Source organism: Mustela lutreola, chromosome 17 (assembly GCF_030435805.1).
Source record: "Mustela lutreola isolate mMusLut2 chromosome 17, mMusLut2.pri, whole genome shotgun sequence".
Taxonomy (NCBI): domain Eukaryota; kingdom Metazoa; phylum Chordata; class Mammalia; order Carnivora; family Mustelidae; genus Mustela; species Mustela lutreola.
This window is the reverse complement of record NC_081306.1, coordinates 30,782,691-30,788,801: the sequence shown is the minus strand read 5'-3', so window position 1 is coordinate 30,788,801 and position 6,111 is coordinate 30,782,691.

Here is a 6,111-nt window from a genome sequence, read left to right as displayed (position 1 = left end):
GAGAAGAGTTCTGTATGTTATTCCTATTAATATGCAGTTTAAAGTCTAGGTAATTAACTTAATATTTAAGTGGCTATTACATAGATAGCACTATGTTCCAGGCAGAGGGTAAGAAAGAAATATTAAATCAACCATATTCTATGCATTCTAAATAAAAATAATTAATCAATCATAATAAATCCTTCTATTTATGGAATATCAACTTATAAGCTTTCCTCCATATGAACAATGCCAAATACCAGAATAAAGGGTCATCTAATACAAATAAAGGATAGAATTAAAGAATTCTGGTAAGCCATTTAATTTTGAAAAATGGTGTTCTATTGTTGCTGAGTTGTGGTTTTCAGTTACATAATATCTGATAAGTGTAGAAGTAACATGAGTGTTACGTGAGATGAGAAATGGTATATAATTAAGATATTTTTAAATGTACAGATAAATACAAATTTGTAAACATAGCATTATGGAGGAATAAAAATAAATGATAGCTACACACTCTAAAGTGAATAAATCTTGGAAAGCTAATAGAGAAGTAAAACAAGGACAGTGCAAAAAGTATGGTACATTTTTATGAAGTTCAAACAAATTCTGTGAAACCATAGATGGACTTAAAGATACTATTATGTATCAAATATTGTAAAAATTAAGCAAGGAAATAGCAAACATAAAATAACCAAAGCATACAAACTTGGGTAGATACAATAGGTGTGATCATGTTCTACTTCATAAAGAGATGAGTTAATAGATAAATAAAAGTAACTAGACTTTTTAGAAGTTAATAAAACTTTGCCTGTTATTTCTTAGTCATATAAAATATATGGTTTTCTAACAAAAACGTTTATCTTAAAAATATTTAAAAATAAAAAAAAATAAATTTCAGGCTACTCATAAGGTTATATTTACTTTTCCACTGAAGGAAAAGCTGGTTGTTGTAGTTGTAGTTGTTTGTTTGTTTTAGTCTCCTTCTAGTTTTTATTATTATAATGTGGAATGAGGAATGTTAGATTGAAAAGGGAATTATTTTATAGACAAAAATCATTACTTGATTCACCTCCTGGTACAGCAGATGGAACTCCTGAATATATGCCCTTTTGCCTTACGGAAGAGTAACAGTTACGCTTACTTCTGAAACATACTTGGTGGTGGCCCTAAATAGTGACACCATAGTAAACATTTTGAATATTTGCAATTAATTTTTATAGTCATAGGGCTCCAAAAGGCACTGCTGGTATCGTAGCAGGTATTTCAATAAAGCTTAAAGTTGCCTGACTGTTAAAAATATTAACAAGGCACAAAACATGGCAGAAGTATTGTCCTCAGATATTATTTTTTCCATATGCTCCTGATTCCAGACATGACAAGTTATTTTTTAAAAATTTTTTTAATAAAAGATTTTATTTATTTATTTGACAGAGATCACAAGTAGGCAGAGTCAGGCAGAGAGAGAGAGGAGGAATCAGGCTCCCTGCTGAGCTGAGAGCCCGATGTGGGACTCGAACCAAGGATCCTGGGATCATGACCTGAGCCGAAGGCAGAGGCTTTAACCCACTGAGCCACCCAGGCGCCCCCATGACAAGTTATTTTTGATAGATATATATACAATGTATTTTCCAGTTATAAGAAAAATGGTTCTGCTATTTTAAACCTTTTTTTTAAATTACATAATTTTTTAATTAAAATTTTATTTTTTAATGTTTTACTTTTCTTTTCTTTTTTAAAGATTTTATTTATTTATTTGACAGACAGAGATCACAAGTAGGCAGAGAGGCAGGCAGAGAGAGAGAGAGAGAGAGGGAAGCAGGCTCCCTGCAGAGCAGAGAGCCCGATGCGTGACTCAATCCCAGGTCCCTGAGATCATGACCCGAGCCAAAGGCAGCAGCCCAACCCACTGAGCCACCCAGGCGCCCCAATGGTTTACTTTTCAATATACTACTTAGAATATAAAACCTATTCCATTTTGTAAGAAGTTTAACCATTTAAAAAATGGTAATTTTCTCATTGTGTCTTCCCCTCACATTGCTTTATTTTGAAAAAAAATTTTCACAATAAACATAACTGATGCTTTCCTTCTGATGGTCCCTCTGTTGGTCATAGTGTATATGAGCCATGACAATTAGTTTTACAAAATTTATTGATGTTTGTTGATATGTTTTATCATAACTAATTTTCCCTCCCTTATCTAGATTCCCCAGCTTTCAGACAGGTGGACACTTCAATAAACCATACCCAAGGGTTGTATCAAGTACTTCTTAGACATTCTCTCAGATCCTTGAGGTCTAATTTTGCCTAGGGATTTGCAATAGGTTCTGCCAGAGGCACCACTGTGACAACTGATGTCCATGGTCTATCTCCTGCTAAGCTAAAGAGGTCACTGGTTTCCAAGTTTATCTATACAATTAATGCATTCCAGCAAGTTCTTTTTTTTTAATATTAACAAACTTATTTTAAAGTTTATATGGAGAGGCAAAGACTCACAGTAGTCAACATAGTGTTGAAGGAGAACAAAGACTGAGGACTGGCTTAAAAGTTTACCATAACGATGGGGTGCCTGGGTGACTCAGTGGGTTAAGCCTCTGCCTTCGGCTCAGGTCATGATCCCAGGGGCTTGGGATCGAGTCCCGCATTGGGCTCTATGCTCAGCAGGGAGCCTGATTCTCCTCATCTCTCTCTCTGTCTGTCTCTTGCCTATTTGTGATCTCTATCTCTATCAAATAAATAAATAAAATCTTTAAAAAAAGTTTACCATAACGATAATTGTAAGCAAGATATTGTAATACCACAGAAAGACTAGATTAAAGCAACAGAATATATATTATCAATTATATTTTATATTTAATATAAAAGCAAAAGCAATACAAGAGAGCAAAATACAATCTTGTAAACAAATGGTTCTGGAGTAATGGTGAAGCTAAATGTAAAAATATAAAATAAAATAAATTAAAAATATAAAATAAATCCAGGCAGATATCATACACTCTTCACAAAAATTAACTCAGATTGGATTATAAACCTAAACATGAAACATGTAGAAGGTAATATAGAAGAAAATTTAAATGACCTTGGTTTTGGCAATAACTTTAGCTACAAAAGCACAAGCCCTGAATTTAAAAATGTCTACTCTGTGAAACACAATGCCAAGAGAATGAAAAGGCAAAGCACAGACTATGAGAAAAAATTTGCAAAATACACATCTGGCAAAGGACTGTTAATCAAAAATACACAAAGACCCCTTAAAACTCAACAATGGGGGAAAAACCTGATTAAAAATGAGCCAAAGACCTTAGCAGATACCTCACAAAAGAAAATATTACAGATGGAAAATAAGCATATAAAAAGATGCTTCACATCATATGTCATCAGGAAAATGCAAATTAAAACAAAAAAGAGACACCAGTACATACCCAGAATCCAGAGCACTGACAACAGAACACGAAATGTTGGTGAGGATGTGGAGCAACAGGAATGTTCTTCCATGTCTATTGAGAATAAAGAATGGAAAACAACTTGGCAGTTTCTTAAAAAACTAAACATATTCTTGCCAGATGATTCAGCAGTAGCAGTTCTTGGTATTCATCCAAAGAAGATGAAATCTATACCCACAAAGATGTCTATAGTAGTTTTATTCATAACTGACAAAAGCTTGGAAGCAACCAAGATATCCTTCCATAGGTGAAAGGAAAAATAAAGTGTAGTATAGGCAAACAATGGAATATTATTTAATGCCAGAGAAATGAATTACCAAGCCATGAAAATATATGGATATAAATATTTAATAAATATTTGATTTTAGGCTTCTACCAGTCTATCAATAGTATTAGTATATTTTAACAGTGAATGCTCAGCATTCATGAATTTACCTAATAAAATATTTTGGTCTCAATATTTTAAATACTTCAACCTCTATGATTATATTCCTAATAATTTTGAATTGGGGTAAATAAACCTTAATTTTTTGTAACTTGTTTCTTATTGCAAAAGAGATCAATGAAATTTTAGAAAATACAAATTTACAAAAAAAAAGTTTAGTTTACTATTGCCAAATAATTTAAAACTTTATCTTATATTCAAATACATATATTTTTCTAAATTGATTTATATGCTACTAAAACCAAAAACTTTTAGTTATACTAGATTTCATATCATGCAATCAATGCCAGAAATCCATCTGGCAATGATTTGTCTTAAATAGAGTTAAGATGGGTGTTATTACAATGCAAGATGGAAACAAAGATAGTATAACAATTGGTGTTACATAACTTTTCCGTTTTGATCAAGTTACTAATCTACAAAAGGCTTTTATCAGTGACAGACTTGGGAATTTAACAAAACTTTTAAACTAGCATGTGCGACTCATTCCTAGAAAACAACACAAGAAAACAACACTTTATTTAGATTAAATCATGACTATTTCTCCATTTGAATAAAAAAGGTCGCAACCCCAATAAGTTTATTGAACATGAAAAGTTGAAATGCTATAATGCTCCTAAGGAATTAAATGATCCAGTCATGAATTACAAAAAAAGGATATAAATTACCAAAGTGTTTGTATAATTGGAATGTACAACTGCCCATTATCGTTCAATAGTGTAGGCTTGTACAAGAACTCTATAAAAGAACTCCACTTCTAAACTGTGGAACATATGTTCCCTTTCCCCCTATATACAACTATTAAGCCATTCATTTAGCTTTTAAAATATCCACTTAATACAGGCTTTTTACACATTTGAACAGGCAGCAGGGCTCTATTCTTATTGCTTACATCTGAAGGATAGACGTCTAGCGTAAGAGGTAAAGCCCATAAAGGAGCCCAATAATAACAACAAAATACAGTTTAGTGAGCCCTTACAATCTGCCAGCTACCTTTCTGAGAATACTTCAATTAATAAAACATATAAAATACCTGACCACAAAGAGCTTACATTCTTTTGAAATATAATAGTGAAATAAACCAATAATAGAGGGGCACCTCGGTGGCTCAGTCCATTGAGTGACTGCCTTTGGCTTGGGTCATGATCTCAGGGTCCTGGGATGTAACTCCCCAGCACGCTTTCTAGGCAGTGGGGTGTTTTCTTCTTCCTCTGCGCACCCTCCCAATTCTCTCTCTCTCTGTCTCAAATAAGAAAATAAACCAGTAATAGAATAATGATTGATGGTTGATGGTGATAAGTGTTACAAAGAAATACAAGAAAGGGAAAAGCCATTGCAGAATGCTGGGATGAAAGTTAATTTTATTTTGTGTTGGGTGGTTATATCTCATTTAGGAGATATTATTTGCACAAAGACCCAGGAAGTGAAGGAGAGTTTTATACAAATATTAAAGGAAAAGATTGCTCTAGGCAGAGCAAGTAAGTATATAGACTTTGTGTGAACAGCTTGTCTGTTGCTTTTGAGGAAAAGCAAGGAGGCCAATGTGGAGTTCATACTGGTAGAGAGAGGAAGAATGTATTGATGTATGACCTTCTAGTACATTGAAACGCCTTCAGTTTTTATTTAATATGAAAGGGGAACATACCAAAAGACTTTCAACAGCAGAATAAAATCATCTGACTTGATTTTTAGGTTAAATTGCTGTACCAAAATAAATTTGCAGGGAGAAAGGAGTGCAGTATGTGTGGAAGTGGGGTTATCAATCAAGTCAATAATTCAGGAACATATGATGGTGTTTTTAGCATGCTGGGTGTTAATAGAAGTGGTGAGGTATGGTTTTCATTTTGTATATATTTGGATGGTGAATATTCTGGTGAACGGGATGGGGTATGTGCAGGACAGACAATATCAACATTTATTTTACCTGCACAAACAGAAGGGTGGAGTCTTCATTTCCTGATATGGAGAGAACTCTGAGTTCAAATGTTCTTCCTCATTAAATGGCATAGTGATGATGAGGATTTAGTCAGACAGTGAAAGAGAGCAGTAAGCAAAGTGTTAAGCGGTAAGACATTATAATACATTTGAACATCAAAAAACGTTGTGTTGGATCATCTGTTTATGTGAGTAAATAAATAAATAAAGCTTCCTGGGGTTCTGATAGAGGTAAAGAAGACTGCTATATGATCCAAAGGGGCACGTGCACCAAATGTTTAAGGCAGTAATATCCACAATAGCCAAACT